Here is a 16,871-nt window from a genome sequence, read left to right on the forward strand (position 1 = left end):
TGCTGAATGGATAATTTACAGCTTCCTGACGGCGTTGCTTTTAACAATAAGCCCAGGGCAGGTGCAAAGAAGCTTTACGCCCTAAGCGAAATTTCCACCTTGCACCCCCCTCTCACCCAGCTAATCCTGCCCCCCCCCATGGCAGCTAACCCAACCCCCCTGGGAAACGCCCCCAGTAGCAGCTATTCCCCCTCTGCAGCTAACCCCGCCCAGGGAGAACCCTCCCTCTCTGCAGTAGCTAACCCCGCCCAGGGAGTCCCCCCAGCTCACCTCCGCTCCACCTTCTCTGCTGAGCACGCGGGCGCTGCTCTAATTCTCCTCCCCTCCCAGGCTTGTGAAGCCGATTGGAGGAGACTTAGAGCGGGGGCTGTGTGGGGCAGCAAGTCAGGGCCAGGGGACACTTTTGGAAGTCTTGGCGGGGCTGCAGGTGGGACGGGGGGGACACACGGCCCCAAGTACTGCTGGAGTTGGGCCCTTGGCTCTGAATATTGCTCGTGCCCGAGCACCATGCACTACGTGCATATGGAACTGAGCCTGCTTTTACGCGCCCCCAACCACTAGGTGCCCTAGGTGGTCGCCTAGTTTGCCTAATGGTTGCACCAGCCCTGAATAAGCCATAGTGGTTTTAGGCACTTTACTGGTTTGTCAATGTCTCCCCGTACAGGGGCATGCCAGGCCGCAGCCTGGGCAGGAGGGGCGCAGGGCACAGCTGCTCCCCGCTAGCCACGCCACCACCTTTGCAGGGCTGCTGCCCCCTGTGCCATGCCGGCTCCTGCATGGCTGGGGCTCACCGCCCCCGCAAACCGACACTCTGTCTCTCCGGTGCCTCCAGAAGGCGGCTCCTCCCTGCCGAGCCAGAGCACCGCTTTATTAGGGTTACCATATTTCAACAATCAAAGAGAACAGGGGAGAGCCCCACCCGAGCCCTGCCCCCATTCACTCCCTCCCACTTTCCTCCCCCCTCAGAACCTCCAACCCCCCCTGCTCCTTGTCTCCTGACTGCCCCTTCCTGAGACCCCATTGCACCCTAACTGCCCCCCCTAGGACCGGACCCCCTAGCTGTCTCCTCGCTGCCCCAACCGTTATCCACACCCCCACCACCAGACAGACCCCCGGGACTTTCACGCCCTATCCAACCACTCCCCGCTCCCTGACAGCCCCCCCCAGAACTCCCAACCCATCCAACTCTCCCTCCACCCCCTGACAGTCCCCCAGACCTCTCGATCCATCCAACCCTCCCTGACAGCCCCCCCTCCAGAGCTCCCGACCCATCCAACCCTCCCCCGCCCCCTGACAGCCCCCGCAGAACTCCCGACCCATCCAACCCTCCCCCGCCCCCTGACAGCCACCCGGATTCCCCTTGCCACCATGGCGCTCCCACCGCTGGCTCCATGTGGAGCCAAAACAAGCAGGCTGCAGAGACCACAGCCCCTCTCCTGCAGCGTGCTGGTGATGCAACGCTGAGGCAAGGGGAGGGGGGAGCGAGGGAGGGACTCTGCCTGCTGGAGGCCAATGGGAGCGGCTAAATCAGGCCCAGATGCCCAATCAGCCACGCTGCACTCTGAGTGAGGGGAAGGGAGGAAAAATCTCGGACGCCCCCACCACTTGGTGCCCTAGGCGACCGCCTAGTTCGCCTAGTGGTTCCACTGGCTCTGTCTCCCCCTCCAGGCTATGTCTCAAATCACTGCAGCGATCAGGAGGGAAGTTCATTCTCCATTTCAGTGTCTGCCTCTGGGAGTCTGAATCTAGCTCGCACCCTCAGTGTTTGTTCATTGTCATTGTTCAAAGAAAACAATCACACAACAAGGGGTAGAAAAAGCTCAAAAATAAATTAGAAAAGGACTGTTCTGGCAAATGAACATTTAATCATGAAGCCCTCAAAAAATCTGAGCTACATCCTGTCACACTAATCTAATATCTAAGTATGTGACCAAATGGCCTTTGGGAACAGAGAAAAGCCCACAATCCAGGGCAGATTATAAAACACTTTCACATTCATAAAGTGAAATCCCAGAGAATCTGAAGACTCGAAATCCAGAAAATAAGTACGCATTTTCAACTAAAGGGGCTAAACCTGCTTTACTTCTCGTCTCATGAGTTAGTCCTGGTAGTTAAAAAGTTTCAACAGCATCATAAAAAAAAAAAAAAACAAAACAAAAAAAAACACCTTCCCATCTACAAATGATCTGGACTAGCCTAGACAAAAACTGGAATTAATTTTACCAAAGGATGAAAACAGGCTATAAGATCAGAAATGTCAAAATGTGCCTTCAGATTCATTTGAATTCCCTTCCTAGTTTGTGACTCTTCCTTTTCCAGCCCTGACTTAGGATGATAGACATCAGAACTGTGATTCCTAGGCATGGGGAGCCAGGGACATGGTGGAAAGTGATTCTGTGGGAGGTGGAGGGGTAGAAAAGGGCCAGGATAAAACTCTCCATTGCTGGGACAGAGGCTGCTGTGTGGAGAGTGGAGGGTGATGGTGTTGGGGGAAGGAGGGAATCCCTCGGACTCACCTCATCAACCTGAAATAGCACAGAAGCTGAAACACCACATTTTACTGTCCCTGCTCCCATTTTTTTTTAGTATCTGTTGGATTCTAGCCCATAACGGAAAAAATGTACAAACACTCAATGTTTTTTACCAGGGCCTGGAGTAATGTGAGACTATCTGGGAATGAGACAATCTGGCCCCAAAGGGGGAAATCAGGGACTAACGATCATTCGGCTAATCGGCGGTGATCAAAATAGTTAAGATGCGCCAGGTTGGTTTGTCACGCTCTCTGGAGTGTTTCACAGCTATAAGTGCCAACCTCTGGGCAGACTGGCAGAAAACCAGGCAGACACCCCAAGCTGGTGATGTGTTCTGTAATTAGATTTCATGAAACTAGTGACAAATGTGAACTCCTGCATCACTATCCCAGTCTTACCCTAGTCTCACAGACTGTCCCCTCAGACTTTCCAGTCTAAGACAACTCAGGTAGCCAAATATACAGTAAACTAACTAAAGGTTAATCTGCTAAGAAAAGAAAGTGAGAGTTATTGAGAGGTTAAAGCAGGTGAAATATATGCACAGGTGAGTCACAGTTTGTAATTCAAAATGGTAGGAGTGATGTAATAAAATGCCAGTTTCCCAAAAGTCTTTTCACAGTGCCTAGATTGTCCCTTGGGAGCTCCACTTTCTACCTTGCACATGTCCCTGTAAGAATCCAGACAGCCTGGAGAGGAAGAAGGACCTTTCCTTGAATCCATACTATTGGCTTCCTCTTAGAGAAAACAGGTTGACTGGGTCACTGCACACGTGGGCTTTTCCTCTCATGGCAGAGAGTGAGGAACGCATTTTGAGTCTTTGACCTCTGAGTCTCACGCACAACATTAAATTGAGATATCCTATCTCCTAGAACTGGAAGGGACCTTGAAGGTCATCGAGTCCAGCCCCCTGCCTTCACTAGCAGGACCAAGTACTGATTTTGCCCCAGATCCCTAAGTGGCCCCTCAAGGATTGAACTCACAACCCTGGCTTTAGCAGGCCCAACGCTCAAACCACTGAGCTATCCCTCCCATTAAACTGCATTCTATTTGCCATGCAACTTGGAACACAAAATAAATATGGATGGAAGCTTTCTTTAGTGCCATGAAATGCCATTCTACCAAACGTGTGACCCTAGAGACTGCTCAGTTACAGCATCCTGCCTGTGGGCCAGAGATCTAGTCATGCTCACACCCCCTTTAAATAGTGTTTTATTAAAATGGGGGTACAAGGCTGGGAAGCAATATGGACAGAGCAATCTGTTTTTGTTCTTGCTGGGTCATTTCCACTTTGGGCTCAGCAAAGAACATGAGAGTATTTACTACTGAGTAGTAATTCAGCACTGGATTAGGGTGGTCATATCCTACATTAGCACTCAACATCTACTATAGTAGAGAAATTCAGCTGACAAATTCTTAAATCTGATGAGCTAATGGGACTCTCATCTGACATCTCCTCGATCCTATGCCAAGATCCTCAACCGAAAATCCTAAATCAAAATTGGATGCCTTTCTGAAAGATGTACTCCAGTTCAGCCACAGGTTACCTGGCTCAATGCAACAACTGCTGAGGTGAAATTCCATGGCCTGAGTTATGAAGGTCACTTCTGGCCACAATCTATGAATTGGTGTCCATGTCACTTCAGGTCTCTCGACTGAGCATCTCCCTTTCATTTGATCTATGTTTTGTTTTATTTGGCCCCAGAGATGGCACATTTTAATCTTATTTTGTTCCTTAGTATCATCTGATCTCTCAGGAATTGGCAACATCTGCAAGGTTAACATACCTCTTTTCCCATATCATTAACAGTGGTAAACAGAACAGAACCCCAATGTTGATTAGAACTCTTTGCAGAAACCATACATCTTACCTTGTTACAAAGCCAGTCTTCAAATTTAGGCCTTGGGTTGCTGTAGTGCATTGCAATCTGCTTCCCCTGAATCACCAGTTTACAACGCCCACTTGCTTTGAAATTAGCTGTTTTCTGTTCAGGTTCTTCATTTTCATTCCACAAGGATTCTTTCTTGTTTGATGGGTTATACACAATGCAAATGTTTGCTACTACATTATAACAACATATAGCTAGGTGAAAAAAATGCAAGTAACGTCCTATTAGTTGTCATGAAGTTTAAACGCCAACTACACACTTATACATTTAACAATCACTTTGGTCTATCCTATCCTGATACACAAGTAAATTGGCCTAGGGCTCTGGCACGAGCTGGCACCTGCTCCGCCAGCGTCATAGAGTTTACATCAAGAAACCTGGAGGAGGGATATAGAGATGCCCTGGCTAATCCCGACCACATTTCCTACCATAGAGAGAACCTCAGATACTGATGCTACATAGGCAGAGGTGAGACCACCAGGTGTCCCACAAAAGACCCTGTGGGAATCAGCACGTCTCAGTGGTGCTGTCTGAATGCAGCGGGGGCAGGGAGAAGGGGCAGAGGGTGTAAGTGAGGAGAGGCAGCAGTTCTCTACTTCTGTGCTCTCCCTCACCCCTTATCCCATGATCCCCAAACACTCAATACCCCAGTACCCAGCTCCTGCTGCTTCCCATCTCCCCGAGTCCCAACCATTCAATCCCCAGTTTCTTCCCCCTAACCCATCAGCCTGGTCTCTCAATATTTGATCTCCCAAAGCCCAGCACCATAGGGGATTTGGGGAGGGGAGGAGTTACCAGCCCCCAGGGACACTCCCTCTGCAGGGAACAGCTCCAGGTCAGTGTGGGAGCTGGTGGAAGATGGGGGGTGGGGACAGGTGTCTATTGTGAAGGTGGGGCCTGGCCCACGTGTCCATCTCCTCATTTCCATGGTAGGGGGATCCCGGATGGGAGGGGAAGGGAGAGGGGGGAAGTTCAGCCATGCACAGAGAGTGTCTGAAGGAGTTTCTCTCCCCCTTGCCCCACCTGTGGCCCATCAGCTCAGCAGCAAGGGCTGCAGCAGGGAGGAGGGGCTGATCGGGGCGTCTCCTCATCTGCGTGGGGTTTGCTTAGACCCAGCAGAGCAGGGCCAGTGCAACCATTTAGGCGACCTAGGCGGTTTTTTTCCGGCAGCGACCGCTGCTGCCAAATCTTCGGCCGCCATGGTCACCGCCGGTATTTAGGCGGAGGGAGCTGGGGCAGTGAAGCACTGAGATGGCCGCATGCAGCGGGTGGGGGGCGGCACGCAGGGGAACTCCCTGCCCCAGCTCACCCCTGCCCCGCCTCCTCCCCGAGCACGCCGTCGCTGCTTCACTTCTGGGAGGCGGGAGAAGTGAAGTAGCTAAGGTGTGCTCAGGGAGGAGGCAGAGCAGGGGTGAGCTGGGGCGGGCAGGGGTGCCTTAGGGCGGAGGAGGGGAGCTGCCACAGGGGGGGGCGCCTCAGGACGGGGCTCGATGATGGGGGTGGTGCGCAAGGTGGAAGTTTTGCCTAGGGCGCTAAAAATCCTTCCACCGGCCCTGAGGCAGAGCCAGAGGGTCACTGACCAGCTGATGCTCGGCTGCTGCTGGATCCTCACCCCAGTGATGGGCAGCTGGATGTTTGGGAGCCAAATACCCCTGATGTGTGTGGGAACGAGGAAACCAGTTTGTCACCATGCCCAGCCCTAGTCAGGGGACTGAGAGAATTTCCCTGCTGTGCAGAGGAGTCCCTGATGTTCAACCTGGTGTTAGCTCCACTTGAAGCATTTTTCACACTGAGAACATCTCAGAGGTTTCTTCCCTGTGTAGATTTGCTCATGCCTGATACTCTGGGAGCACCACATGAAGCTTCCCCGACTTTCAAGGTCTCTCTGTTGTGTGGGTTACTGAAGTGTGAAATAAAATTTAATCTTTTCCTGCCCGGAAGCTATTTATAGGATGTCTCACCATTGCAGATTTCTGATGTTTGGTGAGCTCTGACTGAAGCTTTTCCCACAGTCAAGACATTTATAAGGTCTCTCCCTCATGTGGATTCGTGCATGTAGAGTAAGTGGTGAGCACCCTCTGAAAGTTTTCCCATACTCGAGGCATTTATAGGGTCTCTCTTCTGTGTGCAGTCTCTGGTGTATAATGAGACATGACTTCTCACTGAAGGTTTTCCCACAGTCCAAGCATTTATAGGGCTTGTCTCCTGTGTGTGTTCTCCAGTGGCTAATAAGGTTTCAATTGAGACTGAGTCTTTTTCCACAATCAAGGCATTTGTAAGGTTTCTGTTCATTGTGACTTGTCTGCTGGACTGTGGTTTCCTTGGGATCCTTTCATCTTCTGCCACGTTCAAAGGATTCATCCAGTTTCTTCCTGGGATCGTTTCCCATCTACATTTCTGATCTGTGTCGATCGCCCCAGGCATTTCCCTGTTCCAAGCACTGGGGAAAATTCCCTTCAGCTTTTGTCAAGAATATCCCCTGCGGTTCCACTTTCCGAGGACCTTCCTGTTGCTGATTCTCCTCCTTGTTCTCACTCACTGTCCTATCAACTGCTCGGAGAGAAAAAATCCAGAGAGGAGTCACTGCCTGTGCCAGGGAGAAAGGACAGAAAAGGGAATAACAAATAGGGAAAACACAACAGAGTAACTGTTGGGGAGCTGGAGACATTGGATTCTGGAGACATTGGATTCTGCCACCACATCCAATCCAAAGACTCCCAGGGAAGTAAATTCAGGGAGGAAATTCCTCACAGTTAACAGGATGGGTGGGAAGCCGTGACTGATATTTACCTCGATAATATGACACCTGCTGACTGTAGCCGTGACCTGGGTGAGATGGGGCAGAACTGAAGGATCTCGCTCACAGCACATTTTGAGAGTTCCAGCTTTTTCCTTCTCTCACCAGATGTTTCTGTCTCCGTTTCCCTGACTCGTCACCTGTGCGGATGCTTCTTGTGCTTTCTCTTTCCTTAGCAGCCTGGAGACCCGGGACCCACGGCTCTTCCCCTCGTTCCAGCCGGGCGATCAAATCTGGTTTGGGAATGGGAAATCCTGCATAGGGAAATCTGGCAAGATCAGGGCGTATGGAGCATTGGTCAAGTTTTTGTCACAAGGAAGATTCCCTGTGTTTGACCTGACCCTATATGAGACTGTGGTAACTCAGACCCTTTGGAAGCAGCAGACATCTGGTGGTGGTGGGGAGGTGTTGTTCTATTCTCACCAGGAGGTCTCAGGAATGGGCAGCAGGAGGCTGAGCCTCTCCAAACAGCCAGGTGTGGCCCCACCCATACTCCTCTCCCAGTCTCCCTCTTGCTTCCTGCTCTGCAGGCGGCTGGCTCTTCGGTTGCTGCCCAGCCTCCCAGCACTCCGGGGTCAGGAAGGATGGGCCATGCAACCTGGCACTCCGGGGCTGGGAGGTAGGGGGGGACTGGGTCCGCACTGCCCAGCAGCCATAGTTCCCTCTAAGGTGTGTGCCTGAGTGGACGCGGACAACGTAATAAAGGGCCGCGCACCTAATTAGTGGAGCAGTGCAAGTGTGACTCCACTAATTAGGTGCCTGATGGACCCTGGAGAGAGGATGTGGAAGGTGAAGGGGTGGGGGGAAATAAGGCGTGGGTGGGGTGGAAGGTGGGGGAAATAGGGGGTGGGTGGGGGGAAATAGGGAGTGGGTGGGGGTAGGAGGGGGAAATAGGGGGTGGGTGGGGGTATGGAAACTTAAGTTTGGGGTGTCCCAGGACACCCAACCCCAGCTGGGCTGTATGCGGCAGCCAGGGAGAGACGCGACTTTCCCCAGCAGCCGCCTCTCTGCAGCTCCAGCTGGGCTGAGGGAGCAGGGAGAGAGGAGGAGAGACTCCGATTCTCAGTCTCTCCCAGCTCCAGCTGGCCTCTGGGAACTAGGACCCACCTTTCCTGCTAACACTGGCCCCTGCCCTGCTGAAAGTGGCTGGCAGCTGAGCTCAGTAACTCATGGCTTCTAGGTCACTCAGGGGCACTTGTACTGCCAGCCAATCAGGCTCCAGTTGCTGCAGCTAGGAGGGGGCTGGGAAAGCAAATCTCATTCCTGCAGGCAGAAGGTAGCTGTGAGAGGGTGGCTGGGCTCTGTGAGCTAGAAATGGAGCTGACCCTGCCCACTGAGTATTACTTCCACAGTGCCAAGGAATGAGTTGACTTGGGGAGGAAATGGGCGCAGGAGCCCAGTCATAGGGGCTGGCAGTCACGGGCTGGTTGCAGCCTCTTCCCTGTGCCTGCTTTAACCTCTCAATAACTCTCGCTTTCTTTTCTTAGCAGATTAACCTTTAGTTAGTTTACTGTATATTTGGCTACCTGAGTTGTATATTTGGCAGAGGGTCCCTCACTCGTGCTCGGAGGGAAGGACCTCTGCCGAAATGCCGCTGCAGATCACGATTGCGCTTTTTTTGGGGGGGGGGGGGCTGCTTGGGGTGGCAAAAACCCCGGAGCCGGCCCTGGTGGCTGCTCCCCGCTAGCCGTGCCACCGCCCTTGCAGGGCTGCTGCTCCCCTGCACCGTGCTGGTTCCTCCACAGCTGGGGCTCACTGCCACTGCTACCGGGATGCTCTGGCTCTCCGGTAATTCCGGAAGGCGGCCCCTCCCTGCCGAGCTGCTGCAGCGGCCCAAGCCCGGCAAAGCCAGTGAGTGGGGTCGGGCCGGGGCCGCTGGAGTGGGGTGGGAGGGCTCACAGGGGGCTTTGCACCCTCCAGGTGAGTTCAGGGGGTGGGGAGGGGGAAACCTGGTCTGGGGAGCAGCCCCTGGCCACGGCTGGCCCCTGGGCAGGCTGGCCCCTGGGGACTATAAAGGCTCATTGTGATTTGCCCCTCAATGAACTGATGTGCCGGGGGGGCGCAAGGAGGAAGTTTCGCCTAGGGTGCAAAATATCTTTGCACCGACCCTGGGGGGAGAGGGTGGCAGATGGAGAGGAACATAGGTGGGAAAATGCTGGGTTTGCTCTTCGGAGCAGGAGAGGTGAGGCAGAGAAATGTGATCTCGCTGCATCTGAGCCAGAGAGAGACAGGAATTCTCCTGCGAGTGTCCGGTCAAGCCAAGCCTGAATTGGAATGTTGTAAATCCTGCCCAAGAGGAATGTTGTGGGGAGGGGCAGCATCTGCTGATTGCTGAGAGGACAGGGTTGGGCAGAGTTGATACCAGACACCTCTGTGTTCCTGGGGAACCAGGGTGCAGTATCCAGCCAGACTCATGAAAGACCCCCCCCCAGCCTCTGCTTAAACCAAAACCCATCAGAAAAAGAAAACTTGCAGAGAGCAGTGAAGGGTGTTGGGAGACACACATAGACCCCTCCTGACAAGGGTGACAAGATTAAGACATCTCCATTAGCATACAGAATGGAGAGCAAAGACAACTCCCCTAGCCTCATCTGCTTGAAAGATGGGACAGGAAGACATCTCAATTTACATACAGAATGGAGAACAGAGAACCACACTGAATTCTGGGACCAGAAAAAGCAGGGAAGCACTGCATCCTGGGAATCTCTGCTCCAGATGCTAATGAACCTATGCCTGGACACACCCAGCTCAGCAGTTATCAGACCAATTCTAGTAATGAATCCTTAATTGATATCCAAATACTGAAGCACCCTAGTTGCATTGTGAGCTCCCTGGAAGAAAACATCACCCACACAGAATGGGAAGAGACTGTCTAGGAAGGAGTACGGCAGAAAGGGACCTAGGGGTTATAGTGGACCACAAGCTAAATATGAGTCAACAGTGTGATGCTGTTGCAAAAAAAGCAAACATGATTCTGGGATGTATTAACAGGTGTGTTGTGAGCAAGACACGAGAAGTCATTCTTCTGCTCTACTCTGGTTAGGCCTCAGCTGGAGTATTGTGTCCAGTTCTGGGCACCGCATTTTAAAAAAGATGTGGAGAAATTGGAAAGGGTCCAGAGAAGAGCAACAAGAATGATTAAAGGTCTTGAGAACATGACCTATGAAGGAAGGCTGAAAGAATTGGGTTTGTTTAGTTTGGAAAAGAGAAGACAGAGGGGACATGATAGCAGTTTTCAGGTATTTAAAAGGGTGTCATAAGGAGGAGGGAGAAAACTTGTTCACCTTAGCCTCTAAGGATAGAATGAGAAGCAATGGGTTTAAACTGCAGCAAGGGAGGTCTAGGTTGGACATTAGGAAAAAGTTCCTAACTGTCAGGGTGGTTAAACACTGGAATAAATTGCCTAGGGAGGTTGTGGAATCTCCATCTCTGGAGATATTTAAGAGTAGGTTAGATAAATGTCTATCAGGGATGGTCTAGACAGTATTTGGTCCTGCCATGCAGGTAGGGGACTGGACTCAATGACCTCTCAAGGTCCCTTCCAGTCCTAGAATCTATGAATCTATGAATAGCCAAGAGTGATCAGCTCCTATTGTCTAGTCTAAAGAAAACCCTTGAGTCATCAGCTTACCTATAAACAAATCTTGTGTTCTTCCTTGAACCATTGTAATTTCTCTACAAAAATCCCTACTCACCCTCTTGTCAGGGTTCTGATGCTTAGATCCACACTATGCATCAGTTCCACTGGAACTCCAGCTCCTGACTGATCGTGCTGGGAGCTCTGCCTGTGTCCAGCATTCAGAACCCTCAGCTACCACCATCATCTGGGAACCCTGACCAGTTCAAGCCTCATGGAGTGGGTGAGACCCCCGCCACTTTCTCTCTCTCTCGGTTTTCCTTTCTACCTTAGGTTTTAACCTTTAATCATGTATGTTATGTTGGTTTAGTCCTCCTTGTGTAGTTATTACTATTATTCAATAAATAACTTCTATGGTTAAGTTGGTTGCTTCTCTCTCTCTTGCTGAACTTTACTCGTTTGTGTTTTTAGCTTCCCCCACTCACTCTACAGCAACGCTTCTTTTACCTAAGCTAAAGATCCCTGCAGCACCCAAAATACTGTGGGGTTTGCTCATCGAGTAGGTTACTGCCAGTACAATTGTGTTGGGGGAGTGGGGATAGGGACATGCTGAATTTGGGACGCATAAGGGTAACAGCTTGAAAGTGCTGCTTGACCCAGTCCATGGAGCCCAGGGGCATATAAGGAGAGATAGCTTGAAAGTGCTGCTTCTTCCAGCCCAGTGAGTCCAGAGACATATAAGGGGTCAGCTTGACAGTGCTGATTGACCCGGTCTGCTCAGACTTGCTCTGTTAATGTACGTATGGGTGTGTGGGTGTTCATCCGGTTCTGGGGTGGGAGTAACCCAGCCCTAGGGACCCTAGGTCCTGCAAGATAGCTCCTTTAGGAGGGGACTTGCAGAAGGGAGAAGTAGAGCTCCATATGTAAACACAAGTGACACAAGCAGTACATTGACAGGATTACAGAACCCCCTTCCCCAGAGGAGTAACCCAAATAAATGAGCATACCCCAAAGTAATGGGCAAATCTGGTAACAAATTGGAGGAGAATGCGGGCAGCACGTGACTAATCACGTGGTAATTGTAGAGTACTTGCTGTGGAGTGGGGAAACTGAGGCACAGACCTGAGTAAGCTTTCTTTCTGTTCTTTTTTCAGACCAAGCTCCTTTAGCAAGGTCTCTCTCTCTCTCATACACTTTTTGGTAACCTTCTGATAAGAATTGTGCTTAGAATACCTGTAGAATTGTGAAATAAAGAGTTAAGAGTAGTGCCTTCAAAGTAAAGGTGTTAGAAAGAGCTGTTGGTGGGGATCATTAGTGAAATAAGGAAATAGAGATGGCTGAAAAAGACCTTTTAGCTGCTCGCTTGAGACAGGAGCAAACCAACAGGTTAGAGAGATGGGTAATAAAAACGGGGAAATGCCCTTGGAAAGGGGGTATTTTAAGGGTGAGAATCCCCTGACTGAAGCTCGTCTGAGCTTTGAACAATATTGCACAACCTTTAAGCCACATGGTAGTGCAAAGGATGCAGCTGCTGCATGGGCATTATTTGATGCATGTCTGGACATGGTTGAAATGGTAAAGAGAGGGCAGGAATTAGAGCTTGAGAAAAAGCAGTTACAACAACAATTGAATAAATGTGAGACAGACGGGTGTGGCTTGATAGCAGAAAAGCTCAGAACGGTGACTGTACTCAGAGATATACAAGAGGAGAGAGACAAGGCAAGCAGGAATGCGGAACCATATAGGAAAGAGTTAACACACACAAAAGTTCTGTTAGAAGAAGCAAGAGCAGCAACTCGCTTCTTGGCAGAAGAGAACAGGGCAGCAAAGGCAGCAGCAGACCAACAGGAGTGTGAGGCAAAAATTTGTAAATTGTGTGCCCAACTTAGTGCCCATAAGGGGGTGGTAGCAGCTGTAAGGTTGAGAGAAGATTGTGACTTACAGCCCCCTGGGAAAACAAAGATACCCCCGATGCTGTCTCCCAAAACCCATTTAACCCCCATTGGCCACACAGGCATACTGTTGCCACTGTTTCCACAAGGGAGGTTAAGTGCATAGTTGCAGGAGCTGATCTTCCCACAACAGAGCTGGTCACAGATGTAGTAAGGTGGTCTCCTAGTCAAGCCAAGGCTATTGCTGAGAGACTGGGGCCACTGAACCGTGACACAGCCGTCGCATGGTTGGCCTGTGTTTGGCAAATGTACCCCTCTGCTGATGGCATGGACTTAACCCAATTGGCTCAGTTATGCGCCTCTCCTTGTGATGCAGATGCTCTAGACATAGGCATAGGTTCTTGGGAGCGGACTGCCCCTGGACCCCGGGAATGGATGATAAATGCTCTTAAAATATTACTGCCTGCGTCTTCCCTTAAGAAACTGTATATAATGGAAGAGCAGAAACCAGGAGAGGCCCCAGAAGCTTACCTAATTCGAAAGAAAATGCTGGCAGCTCTCTCTGATTCATTACCCCAGACGGAAGAGAATGGGATTATCACTTTCCAGTATCAGGGACATGAATTAGTACACAGCATTTATGCAGGACTAAATTCTCAGACAAAATTGACCATGGGGACTGTGGATTTAGAACACCTAACCTGGAGTAAACTAGTGGCAAAAATCAAACAGGCAGGAGATTTGCTGCGAGAAACTGGTGTCTTAAAAAGACAAGTCAGCAAAAAGACTACCTCAGAGCCCGTGCAGGCGATCACATTTACAAATAATGGTCCTCACTCTGCCAGGCACCCTCCCAATCTTAATTCCCCTACCTCCCACAACCCTGGGCAGCGTTGAACCAAGGAGTGCCTTAGAAACATGATTTGGAAGGAGCTGGTGAATTTAGGGGAGGATATGGGAAAATATGATCGCCAGCACCTCAGCATCCTGATTAATGCTTTGTCTCAGGTCATGTGGAAAACGGAGTTAATGCAGGGAGCTCCCCCACAACCCACTGCCCCGGTACGGAGTCCATCCCCCATGTCCACTCCCTGTCAGATCCCTGCCCCCTCTTCTGAGTGGAGGCTCTGGGAGTCTGACTATCAGTAGGGTGCCTGGTTCCCCACGGGCCTCCCCAGCTGATCGCAAGACGTCAGTGCGATGTATGGAGGAGACCCACTGTTAGGGCTACAGTGGGGAACCCAGGGATGTTAGCCCAATTGCCAGCGGACAGGATCTCCGAAGGTTCAGCTCAATGAGTATGAGGGAGAAACTGTCTCCCGTGGTTTGACTCTTGGGAGTGGCGATTTGCCTGTTAAGAAAGCCATCCCAGTCTCCCAGTGTTTGTCTCTGAAAAGCCATGTGGTCTGTGACAAGGGGGAGGGAAGTTCAAACTGTCAAACTAGACAATCAGAAAAGCAGTTTAACTGCCGGGGGAGAACTGTCTCAAGTGTTCTGTCTGTGGAACAGGCAGAAAAGTACCTCTCAGTTTATGCTGACTGAGGATTTGTCAGTTGTGCCAGATGTGATTCTGGACTCAACTAAAACCCAGGAAGGAAGTGTTCCTAGGACTGTGTCTGTTGGGGGTAATGACGTGCCCATGGAGGGAGATATCCCAATCTCCAAAAGTTTGTCTGGAAACAAAGGGAAAGAAATTCAAAACCTGGTGACTGTTAAGAATGGCAGTTTATCCGCTTGGGAAGAGTTTGTCTCCAACCTTCTCTCTGAGGAGCAGACAGAATGTGTCTCTCAGCTTCTGATGATTGAGGATATGTCAGTTGTCTCAGAAGTCGTTCTAGACTCAACTGAAACCCAGAAAGATGCTCAGGAAGATGTTTCTGCAGAGCAACCCGTAGCTGAAAAGGGAAAGGACAAAATTTCTGGGGAAAATGAATTATTGCCTAAAAGTACTCCTGAAGGAGTAAAACTTCTGCTAGCTTTTGCAAGCAGTTTGCTGCAACTGAAGGGGGTGGAAGTGAGTTGATTGAGTTAGCTCAGAATGAATCCTTGCCTGTAGAACGCAACAGTGTAGGTGCTGAGGAATTTGGTTCAGTTTCTAGCTGCCAAAGTTTCTTAGCTGTGTATGCATCCACGGACTTTGTTTTAGAAAGATCCAGGGTGGAAACCATCCCTACTAAAATCGACACTGCCGCTGTCACTGCTAAGCAGCTCTTTACACACACCTGGGATGGCTGCAGCTCTATTGTGAATCGGGCTGTTGAGATGAGTTCCTGTCTGCATCCTGTAAAACTTTCCCATACCGGTATTGCCCTGGCCTCTTCTTTTGTCATTCAGTGTTGCACGCATTCTAAAACAATATGCATTTCCTCACCTTTTGGGGGAAAGCCAGACTTTGAGGCACCTGCTCTCCTACTTGGTGTAAAGTTTGCTTGTGCCAATCAGAAACGACCACAAACAGGTTTGGGGCCCCGTCCCCTATGACACTTCTATGATGTCATAGTTGATGCTTTATGGGCCTGCCTGCCATGTGCAGGCAGGGAGAGGAGAAAGAAAAACAAATCCTGTGTATCCTGTGTACACCCGTAACCGAACCTGATCACCTCGAAGCCTCTCAGCTCACGTGTTTCAAACAGAGTGTCTACGTTTGCCGGTCGTTATGCGTTGGTTTGTATTTGTAAGTATCAGTTATTACTAAACGCTGCATCTTTGTTTATAAATATTGTTAGTAGATATTTTAGTCATTGTGTGTTTTAAGTTTCATTAACTCTATTAGCTAATCAAACGCTGCTCCCTTACCCCTTGTAATTATCCCCAATAAAACTTTAAATTGATTAATTTTAGTTGTGTGTGTGTGTCTGCAGTTTGCATCGTGACCCATACTCTCCTTGCATCCCTTACCAATATCGTCTATTGCCACGTGCAGCCTGGTAAATAACAGGCCTGCATTTTCTTTCGCCCCTGCGTGCCCGTGGCAATCCACACGGGCCAGCCCCAGTGTTTGTCAGGTAGAAATCCTGAATGGGAAAAATGGAAAACCCTGGTAGAAATGTTTTCATTCTTCACAGCTCAAAGAATGGAAGGATAAACCACCTGACCCTCAAGACTGTCTTCTCCATCCAGTCGGCCACCCTTCTTGGCCAGGAAGAAGGAACGGCTTTGAGCTGTTGGAAAATACGCATCGAGTGGGCTGGTCACTGCCTACCCCGATGTTGAGACAGGAAAAGGCCAGAAAAGTCCTTAACTTATTATGGCCACCCTTACGTAGGTCACTGCTTCATGTTCACCCTGTAATATTGGTCCCCGTCACTCCCAGTATATACGGTGGGAGTGTGGGAGGTTTTTCTCTCTTCTCTGCCCCCTCACAGGTCCCGTACACGAGCCATGACATCTCACCGGTGCACCAGCACCCTGCTGTTCATAAGTGTCTGGAGTCTGATGCTGTCCAGGCTCTATGCTGTATCTGTGATCCCTCTGAAACTCTGGAGGTGCCTGCCAGCTGGAGCCCAGAAAGTCTTTGGTCTCCTTACCCCAGTGAACCTAGTTTAAAACCCTCCTCACTAGGTTAGCCAGCCTGCTTGTGAAGATGCTCTTCCCTCTCTTCCTTAGGTGGAGCCCATCTCTGCCTAGCACTCCTCCTTCTTGGAACACCATCCCATGGTCGAAGAATTCAAAGCCTTCTCTCTGACACCACCTGTGTAGCCATTCGTTGACTTTCACAATTCCACAATTCAACCCAGACCTTTTCCCTGCACAGGGAGGATGGACGAGAACACCACTTGCGCCTCAGACTCCTTTATCTTTCTTCCCAGAGCCACGTAGTCTGCAGTGATCTGCTCAAGGTCATTCTTGGCAGTATCATTGCTGCCCACGTGGAGAAGCAGGAAGGGTAGCGATCTGATGGCTTGATGAGTCTCGGCAGTCTCTCCATCACATCGTGAATCCTAGCTCCTGGCAAGCAGCAGGCCTCTCGCTTTTCTCAGTTGGGGCAGCAGATAGATGACTCAGTCCCCCAGAGGAGGGAGTCCCCGACCACCACCACCCTTTTCCTTCTCTTGGGAGCAATGGTTTTGGAACCCCAATCCCTAGGACAGTGCATCTCATGCCTTCCAATCGGTGGAGCCTCCTTCTGCTCCCTTCCCTCAGATGTATCATCTAGTCCACTCTCCGCATTAGTACCTGTGGAGAGAA

Source organism: Chrysemys picta, chromosome 12, assembly GCF_011386835.1.
Source record: "Chrysemys picta bellii isolate R12L10 chromosome 12, ASM1138683v2, whole genome shotgun sequence".
In the NCBI taxonomy this organism is placed as follows: domain Eukaryota; kingdom Metazoa; phylum Chordata; order Testudines; family Emydidae; genus Chrysemys; species Chrysemys picta.